This window comes from Apodemus sylvaticus, chromosome 14 (genome assembly GCF_947179515.1).
Source record: "Apodemus sylvaticus chromosome 14, mApoSyl1.1, whole genome shotgun sequence".
NCBI lineage: Eukaryota > Metazoa > Chordata > Mammalia > Rodentia > Muridae > Apodemus > Apodemus sylvaticus.
The window spans coordinates 11,302,133-11,318,085 of NC_067485.1; the positions used below are offsets into that span (position 1 = coordinate 11,302,133).

The window sequence follows — 15,953 nt, forward strand, 5'->3', positions numbered from 1 at the left end:
GGCCTCCTCTGACCCAGAGCACACCCCTCCACAGCACAGCCACCCTGACATCCGCAGGAGTAACCAAGCAAGAGATAAGAATAGCGCATGTCAAGCCGGAGAGAACAGTATTAAATTGCTGATATTTCAGTTACACAGTGGCCATTCCATCTACTGCAACTTACTAGCTAGCACCTCCTCAGATACTTAGCCGGGATTAGGCACCGAGCCAAGCATTTTAAAACTGTGTTGGCTTCTGCAATTGCAAGAGCCCCTGTTCTATGTCAGGAATGAGGAAGCTAAAGCCAAGGCTGCAACTCGACGTGACTGGAGCAGGGTTTAAATCCAGGCAGAAGGGCACGAGCACCGAGTACTTGTGTTTCCTTGCTAATTCCATCCCCAGCAAGAAGACTCCAATGTCTAATGACAGAAAACCGTGGCTCATCCAACCGTAAACTGCTACCTGCAGCACCTGGTATTCATTCATTTGATAAATTTAGGGCTTACTTACCTTTTGCTCTGTGTCAGACAATCTGGTATGGGTTTCAAGCATTTGTACACATCTTGGGCAAACACTGACTCTCTTTAGTCTGAATTATCTTTTCAAAATACCTGTATATCCAATACGTTTAGAAGATAGAGATGGTGTCCCTTGCTCTCTGGCAAGAGATAGGTAGACTATGGGTAGAGAATCACTAAGCGTGTAGATATTATCTGGTCATTTTTGTGTCCCACTATGGAAAGCAGGCCTTGGAAATCACTGTAAAGATGGCAATTCAATGACTGTCTCTACTGCTGGATGTTAAGCGACCTTCTCTGACCCAAGGATCTCCTGTCTTCCTTTAATATGAAACTGTACCAGGCTAATTTGCTAGCTTACAAATAGGTTAACATCTCAGACCCAAAATTGTTAACAGGACAAAGTAAGTAATGGCCCCCCAACTAAAACAAACAGACATCCACTGTGAACATTCCCTGTCTGCAGTGTGTGTGTGGTGTGTGTGTGTGTGTGTGTGTGTGTGTGTGTGTGTGCCAACCGTCCTCAGAAAGTCATCATCGAGTCCCAAGTATGGCTGTGACTGCCACTAAATGAAATGTTGAGGAATGGAAGAAGGAAGAAGAGGAAGAGAAACAGAAGGAGAAAGACGAGGAGAGAAGGAAAAAAAAACAAAAGGGAAAGAAAAGAGACTCAGAGCCGGGTGGTGGTGGGGCACACCTTTAATTCCAGCACTTGGGAGGCAGAGGCAGGTGGATTTCTGAGTTCAAGGCCAGTCTGGTGTACAGAGTGAGTTCCAGGACAGCCAGGGCTACACAGAGAAACCCTGTCTCAGAGAGAGAGAGAGACAGAGAGAGAGAGAGAGAGAGAGAGAGAGAGAGAGAAGAGAAACCCAGAAACAAAGGTACAAAGGACCCATTTATACAAACATTTCTAATCCACAAACCTAAGGGAACAGCTTCTCAGCAGAGAGACAGTGACGCAGATCAGAGAAGCAGGATCCAGTAAGAGCAGCCATTAAAGCAACCTAGAGCTCGAATCAAACCCAAGGAGAAAGATTGCAAAGCTTCAACCTACATTGGTCAGAACCATGTAAAAACTATGTGCAAAACACCAAGACAGGGAAAGTCAGAAATGTCAACAGTACTTTATGAATGGCACAGGGGTAAAGTGTCGGGTCTTAGACCACAGGCTTGAAGGGTTTCTCCTGATTTCAAATTGGAGTGCAAATTATAAAAGGGAAAATAAATGGCATTATCCATAGTTAGCAACAACACCTGAGGTGAGGTTTGCCGTCTGCATTCGGAAGCAGGGCTTCCTGGCTGGACATTCACCTGTGACCACGTTTATTAAGTATAAAGACTATCCTATTAGCCCGTGGCTGTCCTTTGGAATCATAGTTCCCCCCACCACCCGCTTTAGGCACTTTTAATAAGTTTCCCTGTCCAGATTCCCCTAATGATATGCCTTTTACTACATAAAAAGGGGCTTGTGAAACCTAATTCCTCTGACAGAAGCAGTGGAGATTTCAGATTTCCACCAGGTTTGCTCGCACCTGCCCTTGCGAGGCATGAGGTTTTGTGTGCAGAAGCCTCCAGGGGTTGTAATTTAGCCCTGTCCATGTAGCAGGAAGGTCAGCTGAAGCCACTGGGTCCCAAGACACTGGACTTCAATCTCCAATCAAAAACAAAACATCAAAACACTTCTATTCACTGGGACGCGCTCAGCGGGGCGCTGGCATTTACAAATGTAAGGTAGCTAGGCCTGGGGAAGGGGCTCTGCTTAGACAGTCGATTGTTCTTGGAGATCTGACCACCTCCAGATCTGTGTCAGCCAGGCTCCTATACACTGGGGAGAGAAAGCCAGCCTCCTCCAGGCTGGGCCCTGGCTGCCACCTGATATCTGAATGAGGAGCAGAATCAGCAAAATCCAAACTCATTTTGGGATGGCTGCCTCTGGAAGAAATGTAGTTGGTTTTCCTAAACATCACTAATGTGAAAGAAAATTAATGTTGGTTGTTTTTAAAGATGAGTGTTACATTCCCACTAGTGAGGCTGGTTTTAGTTTGCATTCTCCTGAGCACTAAGCAAACATCTTTCGTTGGCCCTCTTACCAGTCAGCCTTTCTTGCATCCCCGTGGCTGGTAGCAGTAGTCTCTCTTACCATCTGGTGTGAGGATGACAGTTACAGTAGCAGCCAGTGCCACACAAAAACAAGGGCCAAGCACTGAGCTATCAAAGTTGTACAATCAGTAGGAAAACACTCCCACTTTCTACAGGGGTGGCAGCGGCACAGGCTCAGAAATCCAGAGAGGTTCTAACTGTCATTTGGCCCAGCCCTTCTATTGGTAGGAACCTCTGAGTCACAGATTGATTCAGGCTGTGAGAAGACAGGGCGCAAATGTCTGAGCAGGGCGCCCACGGATGGGCATCAGAACAGAGAGATCCGTCAACACAAACAGACGCACCCCTAGACCTCCCGAAGGAAAGAGGGGGGGGGTTCTTCATCATTCCAAGATCAACAGAATATTTTTACTATCAAAGTGGATAAATGAAGGGAGAGAGAGAGAGAGAGAGTGAGTTTCTTATAGTAAATTTAGATTACAGAGAAAGAAAGAACAAAATGAAAACGACCTTTATTTCTAGCACCCAAACCAGTCATACTTCCCTTTCATCAAAATAACGGTCGAAGCACAATTTACAGACAACAAAATGCGCACATTCTTGTTGTAGGTTTGTCGGATATTGGTTTATTTCTGGGTTATTTCCGGACTGATGCTGTTATAAAGAAGGCTTGTGCACGTGGACATGCATTTTCGTTTTTCTTGCACATGGAATCACTGAGCACATGCTAGGAGTATATTTAAATTTAACTTCCTATGAAACTTCCAATGTGATATTCAGTTTTGCAGCTCTGACAATGATATGTGAGTGTTACAAGTGCTTTGGAGACTTGCGCAGACTGCTTCTTTTATCCTTTGTAATACAGGTCTTATGTGTGTGTCTGTGTGAGTATGTGTGTGTCTGTGTGTGTCTATGTGTGTCTGTGCATGTCTATATATATCTGTGTGTATGTGTCTGTGTGTATCTATGTGTGTGTCTGTGTGTGTCTGTGTACGTGTGTGTGCCTGTGGGTTTCTGTGTTTGTATCTCTCTGTGTATTTGTGTGTGTATCTGTGTGTCTCTTTGTGTATGTCTGTGCATCTGTATGTGTGTGTCTCTGTGTGTCTGTGTGTGTATGTTTGTGTGTGTCTCTGTGTGTGTGTATCTATGTGTCTCTGTGTTTGTGTCTGTCTGTGTGTGTGTGTGTGTGTGTGTGTGTTGGGTGGGTCCTGGCATCCTATTGTGTGTTTATTTATATATTCACTTACTACGGTATACACAAGTGCCTGCAGGAGGTTTTTTATTTGCTTGTGTCTATGGAGGTCAGAGAGCATCAAGTTCCTGGAACTGGGCTTACCGAAGGCTGTGAGCCACTTGACGTGAGTGTTAGGAACTAGGTCCACTGCAAGAACAGTAAGCACTCTCCGTCACTGAGCCATCTCTTCAGGGCCCTGTGGCTTTATTTTGTATTCTTCTAATGACTAAGTGAGGAGCTTTTGACATAATTATTGACTATTCCTATAGGTCTTCTTGGGTGAGTTGTCTTAAGCATTCGCCTACTATTACAACCTGTCATTTTATACTCAGTATATAATCAGATGACCTCATCAGATGTGGGTCTCAGTTATTCTCTATGCTAGTACAGGAAGCTAACAGAAGAGACAAAGGTGTTCCTGAAACAAAGTCCACATTACCTGAGTTTGAGATCAATCGGAATCAACTCCTGCACTCACTTGCCCATTCGTAACTGAGTTCTTCTTCTTCTTCTTCTTTTTTTAAAGATTTATTTATTTAGTATGTGTAAGTACACTTAGCTGTCTCATTACAGATGGTTGTGAGCCACCATGTGGTTGCTGGGATTTGAACTCAGGACCTTCAGAAGAGCAGTCAGTGCTGCTGAGCCATCTCTCCAGCCCCTGAGTTGTTCTTTTTAAGGAGGTTGTGTGCAGGCTTTTCATGCATTCTGGGTAAGGACCATTGCCAGAGCTGTGCGTCCTGGCCAACGCTGCCCATTCTCCGGTCTCCCCTTTCTTTTTCTCACTTTGTCTTGGAGAGCAAGTGTCAGTTTTTTTGAAGTCTGAGTCATCTTTTCTCCCTATGGCTTTCAGCAATGCGCAGCAAAGGTGGGTGGCCAGCACAAATTCCACATCAAGCAGGCAAGGACCCCGGTGCTTCTGGATCTGCTCGCCTGTGCTGCCGTGCAGGTTTCGAATGCACACATGTGCGCTGTGCACTTGTGCATGCTGTTAACTCTTGCAGTGCCAACCAACCATGCCCTAAATACCTCTGCTTGGACCGGGGACTTATCTTTTTGTTATGAGTTGTAGGAGTTTTCTGTGCATACAAATATTCCTGCTCTTATAGAAATATAACGGTAAGCCAGGCATGGTTGCACATGCCTATAGTCCCAGCACTTGGGAGGTTGAGCCAGGAAGATCAGGAGTTCAAGGACAGCCTTGGCTATATAGTGGATCGGAGGCCAAATTGGGCTACTCAAGACCTTATTTCAAATCATCTGAGCAATAACAATAACAACAACAATAATAACAATAACAATAATAATAATGTTTATTAATTAACGGCTTAATTGTGGGTAACAAAGACCACATTTTCCTAACATTGTTCCTCAGCATTTAGATATCAAATTAGCATATTTAGAGATGGTAATGAGTTAAAATATTTGATTTAGAAATTGATGTTTGAGTTATCACCTGAGTTTCTTTAAACTTACTAAAGGAAATCTAGCTTGGTACTCAGTTTCTGGAACTGCAATATTACACTACATATTTAGGTGAAGTAGTGTCCTTCAGTATTGACAACGACCAAAAAAAAAGAAAATAATGGCAAACACTGAAGTGGTACATCCTGCAGCATCAAGCATTCGGCCGATTTAATTTTTATGTAAAAACAAACACACATTGATCTCATGAATATGCAAATCTGCCTCTTGATTTTAATAAGTGTTAAAATGGCATCTAGACTCAACAATCATCTTGAAATAAATTTATTATTATTACTTACTGTCAGTAAAATTTTGTTCATGCAGGCTTTTTTAAAAATAGATCTATATTCCTTGATTAACATAAAAATTTCTCAGGTGAAAAGGATCCCAAGGTGGAAAACTTGGGAGGCAGAGGTAGGCAGGATTTCTGAGTTTGAGGCCAGCCTGGTCTACAGAGTGAGTTCCAGGACATCAGCTAGGGCTACACAGAGAAACCCTGTCTCAAAAAAAAAAAAAAAAAAAAAAAAAAAAAAAGCTTTGACCTCAAAGACTTGCTCAAGAATCCAGGCTCTGCTTTCAGGAAAGGCACCTCAGACAGCGGGCGGGCGTCTACGGTAGGGCTGCATCAAGAGCAGTAGACAGTCCATCCTGTCTCCTGTCTGGCCTCAGCCTCCCAGTCAATCAAGGGGGTTTATTGGGATTCGTGAATGTACTACTCATGTTCCCTCACCTGCAGTGATGATGACTCCGGGTTCTAACTGTGACAGACACTGCCTCGTCCCCTCCCTCTGCAGATGAAGGCCTCAGAGCACACATCATGCAGTGCCTCTTGCCGGGGCACGGGCATGCCTTCCAGACTGTGAGCTTGATATCTGTTATTTCAACCAATAACTGGGAGTGTCTGTGCCACTCCGATTAGGGTTAGTGGTCCTCTCTGCTCAGTGTAAGCAACTTGCTATCCTTAGTGTTGATAGGGGGGGGGGGGACCTCCTGATGCATCATGCCACAATGGGCTTCATTTGGGCGTCTAGCAAACACAGCCTTCAATTGTAAGCCCATGAAACGCTATACCATAATTACAGTTTCTAGGCACCTCTAATGACCCATTAAGATGGATTTGTAGTGCAGGTAGACTATACAGCAAGAAACAGGTGAGACGGGAGGCTCCAGGACTTTCTCTCCAAGGGGCAGAGACCCACTGGAAAGAATCTACCATAGAGAAAAAATCATAGAAGTAGATGAGATCTAATCACCAAGTTCCATCACCCGAGAGAAGCTCAATCCTGAAACGCTTACATTTCCTGGACTAAACTGCTGGGTGAATGAGAAGAACATGTACTCATCTTATGGGACTGGTGACTGGTAAAATCATTGGAAAATAACTTGGCATTATCTCATAAACTGATGGCTTTTTTTTTTTTTTTTTTTTTTTTTTTTTTTTTTTTTTGGTTTTTTGAGGCAGGGTTTCTCCTCTGTGTAGCCTTGGCTGTCCTGGAACTCACTCTGTAGACCAGGCTGTCCTGGAACTCAGAAATTCACCTGCCTCTGCCTCCCAAGTGCTGGGATTACAGGCATGCGCCACCACTGCCCGGCCTGATCACTTATTACAGTGGTCCCAGCAACTGACTCTCTAGTGACTAGATTCCAGTCGTTTATTTTAGAGAATACAGTGCACCAGGACATAGATGTAGTAGGAACCACTGTTTATAATTTCCTCAAAGTGGGGCTGGAGAGATGGCTCAGTGGTTAAGAGCACTGTCTGCTCTTCCGAAGGTCCTGAGTTCAATCCCAGCAACCACATGGTGGCTCACAACCATCTGTAATGAGATTAGATGCCCTCTTCTGGTGTGTCTGAAGACAGCTATGATATACTTACATATGAAAATAAATAAATATTTTTTAAAAAGGAGGAGGAGGAGGGGGAGGAGGGAGAGAAGAAGGAGAAGGAGAGGAGGAGGAAGAGGAGGAAGAAGAGGAGAAGGAGGAGGAGGAGGAGGAAGAAAGAAATGTCATTTGGAGCTGGAGCATGGAGCATGCTTGCTTGCAATCCAGAACTGCAGAGGCAAATGCAGGTTCAAGGGAACCTGGGCTACACAGTGAGGCCCTGACTAGAGAGAGAGTAGGGTGGGAAGAGAGAGGGGGAAGCAAAGAGCAGAACAAGAGAAAGAATGAAGGAAGGGATGGAGAGAGTGTGAGAGCATAAAGAAGACTGTGGGAAGACCCGGCTGTAAATAGTGGTTGTCATGGTTTTGTTCTACGATGACCCCATTAGGTGACAGCCACATCCTTTACCCCAGCCCTGTAAAGGTGACCTTGTTTGGCAATGGGATCCTTGAGGACTTAATAAAGGATCTGAGGCTGAGATCATCCTACCTCTAGGGTGAGACTTAGCTCTCATGATTAATGAAAAACAAGTGGTTTGAGATACAGACATGGGGTCAAGGCTGGGTGGAAACTGAGGCAGATGATGGAGTGATGCTACCACCACTTGCCGGAGAATTCCAGGAACAGCTAACAGCAGCGGGAAGGAGGGACTCTCCCATAAAGCTTTGGGAGGAAGCTCACTAGTGCTGACTCCTTGAGTCTGGACTTTTAACCTGCAGAAGTATCAGAGAGAGAGAGGGAGAGAGAGAGGGAGAGAGGGAGAGGAAGAGGGAGAGGGAGAGAGGGAGAGGGAGAGGAAGAGGGAGAGGGAGAGAGGGAGAGGAAAAGAGAGAGGAAGTCACAGAGAAACAGAGACACAGATAGACACAGAGACACAGGGAGAAAAAGACAGACAGACAGACAGACACAGAGACGCAGAGAGAGCCCAGTATGCTGTAACCTCTATAGCGTCTCTAGGAAGCAAATGGCCTGGGTCTTAGTCTAAATGTACCGTCTTCTCTCTGTTTGCTTGAGGCAGGGTCTCACTATGTAGCTCTGGCTGTCCTGGGACTCTCTGTGTAGACCAGGCTGGCTTAGAACTCACAGAGATCTGTCTGCCTCTGTCTTCCAAGTGCTGGGATTAAAGGCATGCGTCGCCATGCCTAACTTATACAATTTTAAGGGTTCACTTGGTGTCAAAACATACACATGTGTTCTGTTACACTGTTATGGTTTGCCTGTGGAGTGATATCCACCTGCTGGTGCTGTTTAGGGGGCTGTGGAACCTTATGGACGAGAGTCCTCCCTGACAGACATAGAGCCACAGAGGTGAGGCTTGTGGGTTAGAGGCCAGGCCGGTATCCAGCCTGAGTCTCTCTGCTCTCTGTTCTGCAGAGATGCGAGGGAGGCAGCCCTGCTGAGAGTGTCTTCAGTCCAGGCTAGCCCAATTCCAACTGCCACAACTTCCCTACCACGATGGACTGCACCGTGTCCTCTCAAGCAGTGAGATAAACTCTCGGTTCCTTTGGTTGTTCCTGCCTTGTATTTCACAACAACATAAAAAAGATATCACAAAGCATTAAGAAAAAAAAAACCCAACTTTAAAAACATTTAAAAGCAACATTTCCTAAGCCTATTTCAAGCCCCAACCATGGAAGTATTTCATGGTGCCAAGTCTCTTCTGTGTCCAGTGGTTATGCCAAGCCTGTTTTAGAGAGTATGATATTATTCCTCAAAGGAAAGAAACTTTGTTTTGTGGACAAGAAAACCAAATATCAAGAATATCAAAATGTTTGCCTGAGGTACCACAGCAAATATGTGGAAAGCAGAGACTCAAATGAGCTTCACTGTGCAAAACCCAAACGGTTTTTGTCCTAACAGAGACCCCGAGCTCTGTTAACCTCAAGTACGACATGTTACCAGTGACAGCTCCCGCAACATAGGAAGCTCACGCCTGCTTCTCGGGGGTAGGGGGTGGGGGGGGATGTTAGCTTCCCTTTCACAGTTCTGGGGGGGGGATGTTAGCTTCCCTTTCACAGTTCTGGGGGGGGAGGTGTTAGCTTCCCTTTCACAGTTTCGTAAACATTTAAGCTCAACATTTTCACATGCATTCACTCGGACTCAAGCCTTTCAGTCCATCCTGTCACGATGGACACAAGTCGCCATTAGTTAAGTGAAGTGTGCTAGTTAACTGAAGAGTGTGATCCACCCATCTCTCACTCCAGAGTCCTGACACACACACAGAACTTCACAGGAAGAAAGCTTCTTTGTCTGGGGATGGTTCGATGGGAGGTGAGGTTTCTGAAGTCAAGGGGGGTGGGTAGGCAACAGAGCAGTCAAGTCAAAAGGAACCAAGCCTGTGGGTAACCTGAAAGTCCCAAGAGTCCCCTAGATCCTAAGGATGGCAGAATGACTGGTTACACTTTTGGGGGGAGGGGTGCTCCTCTTTTTCCTTGTTCAGAAGTATGTACAAAGGAGTGGGAAAGAGAAGGCCTGACCATTTGATTCAACTCAGGGGCTTGTCTTCCTTCTGGGGCCCAGCTTGACGCCATGTTCCCTTCCCACCCCTCTTTTTCCTATGAGAAAAGACATTTGTCAGACCCTGAGGCCAAGCCAGGATGTTGGGCTTGGGGGGCGGGGCCCCACTCCTGTCACTGCGGCAGGTGCTGGCTTCCTCCCTCCCCTCCCCCACTCCCTTCAGCGATCGGTGGGATGAAATTAATTGCCAAGGAGAGGTCAGTTTCCAAAGCTGCCTCTCAGCTTCCCAATGTCACCAACCCTTTCGACATAAATCTAAGAGGAAGAAAGGTGGCCTGGTGTGGGAATAGGTGGGTGGCTGAGGGGTGGTTTGCTGTAACCTCTCGATGACATTTTGTACAAAGCCACAGCTTCAGGACAACTTGTCTTAGCCGAATGCTGGCTGTCTTCAGGTTCTACCTCACCATCAACAACACACGGTGGGCACACCTCACTCTGCAGCTTACTATACCTCCAGTTTACATGAAACACTTGGTAGGACTTCAGGTAAACAGTGTGCATTGCTTTTAGATAGACGCAGACCTGAGGACCCAGGGATTGAGTGCCGGAGCCCTCCTCAAATCTGGGCTCAGCTCCAGACGGCCCTTGACATCATCCTTTTGGCGGTAATTCACTTCTCTGATGAGGCCAAGGGCATCTGAAGGCAGCTTTCCCAGAGTCTTAGTTCCTCTCGAAAACAATGTGTCACGGGCCTGGAAAACACACTCAGCCTCTTGGTTCAGGAGCAAATCTAGGAATGGCAGATTTTCTCTACCACAAAAAAACGAATATTCTCCTTTACTGCTGCTGCACACCAGGGTGAGGGGCAAGAACCGAAGTGCTGCGAGCCCAGTACCAGGAAGAGGTGCAGCAGCCAGAGGCCCGCCCCTTCCTGCGTGGCCAGCTGGAGGGGCCCCTATGCCCCACAGAGAGAATCAGCTGGGGAAACACACTTGTAGGCTGCTAGTCTAAGTCCTGCCTGCAAAGTCCTCCGTGTAAGCATGCCAGACGTGTCTCTCTTAAACTGAGATCTGAGTCATTTGGTTCAAAAGAAAAGCTCGGGTCTTTTCTTTAGTGGAACTAAAAACATCTCTGGCTATAAACACCGGGTGGAGAGAGCATGGAGTGCAAACTGAGTCCTCTTCTGGAAGTCAGTGTGCATGTGAGTGTGTGTAAGAGGGTGCTTGTGTGTGAGTGTGCATGAATGTATGTGTGCATGTATGAGTGTGTGTGAGTATATGTATGAATGAGTGAATATGTATGTGTGTGTGCATGAGTATATGTGCATGAGTGCGAGTGTTTGTATGAATGTATGTATGAGTGTGTGACTGTGTGTCTGTGTGTGAATGTGTGTATGAGTGTATGTATAGGTGTGTGTATGTATATATGTCTGTGAGTGTGAGTGTGTGAACTGTGTGTGACTGTGTGTGTATGAGTGAGTGTGTGTGTGTGTGTGTGTGTGTTCTTTGCAAAAAGACTTTGAGTGTCGTGTTTGGACTTACTTGCCAATACTACCTACTTACTGGGCTTGGTATAAAGAACTAGCTGGTTAGTCCTAAGATCATATAGCCAATGGTTTTTTATCCCAGATGAGCCAGAAATAAAGCTTAGAGGCATGCCCAGCCTGCAGCCCATGGCTGTGCCCACGCTGGGATGGCTCTGAGTGCCGCCCAGGGCAAAATTGGAAACTGACTCAAAACACCGGGTTTCTGCGATTCTGCCTTTGTGATTTAGTTACATCATCATTCTCCACCTGGAACGTCGGACGGTCAGGGTTTGTTGCCTAGTCCGATGACTGGACACACCTGAAGGGCATGATGGAACTCACTTCTGAAATCTGTCTTCTCCCTTTCAGCAGAAGACAGAAGTCAAATTTCTGCTCCCTTAGTTTCTTACTATTGCACAGAAGTATTGTCCCCTAGAGCATCCTTTCGTGAGAGAGGACACTGATCCATCGTGGGAACTTTACTCTCATCTTAGGTAAGACTTGGAGCACCACCCTGCCCCGCCCCGGGCCATTCTGACCACAGCCCTGAAGCCCATCACTTCTACCCCCAACAGGTTTTTTTTTCCATCCCAATTTCCTGCCTGGTCTCACCTGCTCTTTGCCCTTCAAACACCACATATTGGCACTAAAATGCACACCTTTGAGTGTATAAATCTTTCCACTGGCTCCAGAATAAAATTCCTGCCAGATAAAATTTCAGTCTGTCATCCCCTCTGGGGCCCATCTTCCTCATGATCTGTTCTACCCCGGTCTAATATGTTTGGTAACTTCCGGACTGGTCTTCCAGAGCTGGCTCCTGCGTGTTTCCAGCTGGGCTCCTGCAGGGACAGACCTCCCTAGCAGCTCTGATCAGGCAAGAAAATGCCTGCTGCTGCCCTGGCTCTCAGTCAGCAGATCTGAAGCAGGCCCCCTGGGTCCCTGCGCAGGACGGAGCAGCTGCCCCAGTCCGTCCTCCTTCAGGGCGGAGGGCGAGAGGCTTGAACTGCTGGCCAGGTCAAGCACAGTGAGCCGGAGGTCAGCGACTTGTGCTTCTGCTGCTCCACACAAAGGGAGCTTCTCTGCTTAATCCCCAGGGCTGCAGGGTAAACATTTAGAAAGAGAAGTTTGTCCACGGAGGGCCAGCCTTTGTCTCCTTATCCCACTAAAAGATGGCCCAGTGAGGGACTGTCACAATTCCATGCGGAACAGGAAACAGCCACAGCCAGAACGACGCAGTGGCCTAAATAATGGAGGTGACCCAGCATTGAGAGGGGCTGAACCAACAGCCAGAGCGAGACACCCCACGCAGGGGGTGAGGCACCCCACCCACGCAGGGAGCCCTGTGCGCGCGGCGAAGTCCGGCCTCCTCCGTTTGGCTCTCACACAAGGGCTGGGAATTGTGCCCAGAACAATTTCCATGCCTTTATTTCTAAAAGCAAATATCCCTCAGGCTCCCGAGGACAGAGAGGGCTCTGTGCCCAGCCCCCCTTCTCCAGCCCGCTCCTCTCTTTCCAGTTACTCTGTCTCCCAAACAAGTGCAGGTCCCCTCCCCCACCGCGGGCCACCGACTCTTCTCTGCCCTGAGTGCATCTCAAGGGGATTCAGATCTGCTCCTTTCTATCATTTAAGCTTGGTAGGAGATCATTATGATCTCTTCAGAGACATGAAGATTTATTTCTTGGGAGGCTGAGACACCATGATCCCAGCTCTAAAAAATGAAAGGGGGAGTTGTGTGTGTGTGTGTGGGGGGGGGAGGGTGTTCAGTGGTTAAGAGCATCCATCGCTGCTCTTGTAGAGGACCCGGGTTCAGGTCCCAGAAACCAGAAACCATGTGGCTGCTCACAACGGACTGTGACTCCAGCTCTAGGGGGGTTGACATCCTCTTCCAGTCAGTGTGGGCATCTGGCACTCACACGTGTACGTACATACACGTAAGCAAAACATTCATATGCATAAAGTGAATCTTTATAAAAATGAAATTGACGTTCTAAGAGACCTGTTATAAGAGACCCGTTTGAGAGACAGCGGATTATGTCTACAGTCACTGGGAAGAAGAGATTCTGCCTGTTCTTCCCTGGCCTCCATCTTGGTGAAGGCCAGTACTGACCCTGGATGTCAGAGGGAGATGGGACAAAAAGGGAAACAGGTTCCATATCCAGAGAGGCCAGTCAGCCCAAGTGAGTCACCTCTCAGCGAGCTCTGGTTGACCTTGGTTCACCAGCAAGAAAGAGGGATGCCGGGAGTTCCCCCGCACCTCTTGTGCCTCCCCAGCAAAAGTCCTGTCTGGAAAGAAGCAAGTCAGAGTCCAAGGCATCCCTAGGTGGCTTTGTCTGCTGTCCTGTGCAGGCTGGTTTTGGGTTTGGTCGCCCAAGTGCTGTTGGTTGTCTTTTTTTTTTTTTTTTTTTTTAGGTCTCCTGTAGCCCAGGCTGGCCTAGAACTTCATAAGGAGCTAAATAAAGCTGGCCTTGAACTCCCAAGTCTCTCCAGACTCCAGACCATTACTGCAAGGGTTAGCCACTGACCGTGGCACATATATTCAACAGTCCTCTGCAGCATCAGGGCATGGGGGGGGCACTTGACTCTACCTCTCCAGTGCTGGGATCTCAGCCATCTGCCACCACACCCAGCTTATTCTGAGAAAGGATCTCCCCAAGCAGCACATTGTCATCTCCAGCTCACGGATTTGATTTCCCTACCTCCACTGTGCTACATCTCCTGCTCGTTATCCCTGACCTTGGAAGTGGCGGCTTTCAATTTGATAAAGCAAGGCCAGCTAACAGGACAAGCATCTGTGGAACAGAGGACACTCTGGAGTCCTGTATCCCAGTGCAGAGACATGGGGCCTCCAGAGCTGCTGTGGTTAGTTCTGTCTCTACTCTAGAACACACACTTCTTAGCCCTCTGGAACAGTTGACTGGGGCTCCAGCCCAGCCAGTGTCCATTTACCCCATGGACCATATGACCGAATAAAACAGCCCTTTGATTTACTTTGGAATAATTGCCAGTAGCTGGTTACTTTGTAGAGTGTGTAAAATAAGTCTTAGAGTCAATATCCCCTCAATGAAGAGTCAGTGCCAACCAGACAACCAGACACAACCAAGACAAATAGGACTTGTCACTTCAGGACATTACATACCAAGTGCTCACTACAAGGCCAGCAAGGAGCAGGGAGCAAGGAGCACTGAGAGGCCAACTCTAGACTTTTTCTTAACTCCACAGCCTCCTCAAGTGGCCCTACTCTGGGCCTTATAGCACCTTCTTTCACTATTTGGTGGTCCCAAATAGTTTTGGTGGCTCCCCCAAGGACCTAGGAGCAGAGGACACTTCCAAGGGCCTTCCTTGGGTTCCCCTTGGCTGCCTCCCTGACAAGTTAGGAAATGACCTGTTAGGTTTTCAACCATCTTTTTACTGGTATGGTGCCTGCTCCCTCTCCCTGAGGTGACCCTAACTAAGCTGTCTCTGCCTCAGTTAAATGGTCCCTAATTGCCAGGACCCGGGAGGCACCTGGCATGCTCACCTGCAGAGCTCTAAAATCTGGGTGGGCGGTGGACAGAGAAGCAGCCCCTACCCAGATGCAGGAGAGGCGGGAGGCCCAGCTTCCCACCTGTCAATCAATGCCCAGCAGCTGCGCTCTGCGTAGCTGCTGCACTCTGTTCCTTGGAGGGAGATAAACATCACTGGGAAATCCAATCCAGCGCGGCTTCAGAGATAAACAGATGTGCGGGGCGCCACAACTCAGGAGATAACGCCCCCACCCCGCCCCACGAGCCCGCCCAACCCTGCACCTGCCCCCGGTGACCTAGATGAGCCTCTTGGGAGACAGGCTGCGTCCCTCTAACTCCGAGAAAGAGTCTCAAGAGCTGCGGGTGAAAATGGGGTTAGAGCAGAAAGAAGGTGCGTTTGTAACAAACTCAATAGACTGCACAGCGACATTGGCCTGAACTACCAGGGTTCAAATCCTGGCTCTGCACTGTTGGCCAGACAACAGCAACTCAAAGTGGAATGCTCATCACCGGGTCATGACTACTCAAAACACCCTCTCTGAACAGTTAAATCTGGACAAGTGTTAAGATATCTTAACCTGCTCTTAGGCTAGGTTTGGCCTAGATAAAGCTGATAGATAGCTAGATAAAACTTCGAGGCTGGCAAAACTATCGATGACACTGGAAAGCGAAACCATTTTGGGACAGCGAGGCAGACAGAAGATGTGGGCGTGAGGAGTAATATCTGGAAAGGATTCTTCCCTACTCAGAATATCTCTCCCAAACTCGTTTGTTTATTTCCCTGACACTAAGAGACAATATTGGAGTAGTGAAAAAGGACCTTGGTAAAGTTAATGGAAGCCCGAACTCTCCCTGAAGCCTAAGACTGCTTTATTGGTGAGACTGTCCTGGTTTCCCTAGCCCCACCGAACTGAACGGACTTTTTGCTTAAGTATGAAGAGTTGGTGCATCTCCCCGGACTGTGTCTGAGGTCTTGCCAGATTCCTGTTCCCGAGGCCGGAAGTTTTCTTGCATGAGGCCAACTGGAAAGAAGGGCTGGGTTTAAGCTGGAGATGATGACCACTGGGCCACACCAGCTGAATCCCCATCTGTTCAGTTCTCCCTCATCTCCTTTTTATCCCCTTTCTCCTTCCCTCCCTCCCTCCCTCCTCCCTGTCCCCTCTCTCTTTTACTGGCGGGCCTTTCTTCTCTGCTGAAGCCCAGAGGGTTCCACATCGCCTTCCATAAGATCAAGATGTGCTACTCCTGCTAAACCAGAATTCTCTTCTGGTCAGGTTAGAAGATG

General features: G+C 47.6%; 1 long non-coding RNA gene across 1 annotated transcript; it reads left to right on the forward strand.

Moving 5' to 3' along the window:
- The first annotated feature begins 9,302 nt into the window (after positions 1-9,302).
- Positions 9,303-14,126, forward strand: LOC127664936 (uncharacterized). The gene is made up of 3 exons (XR_007973285.1): positions 9,303-9,454; positions 11,535-11,659; positions 13,575-14,126. It is a non-coding gene; the product is annotated as an uncharacterized LOC127664936 (long non-coding RNA).
- The last annotated feature ends 1,827 nt before the right edge of the window (positions 14,127-15,953 follow it).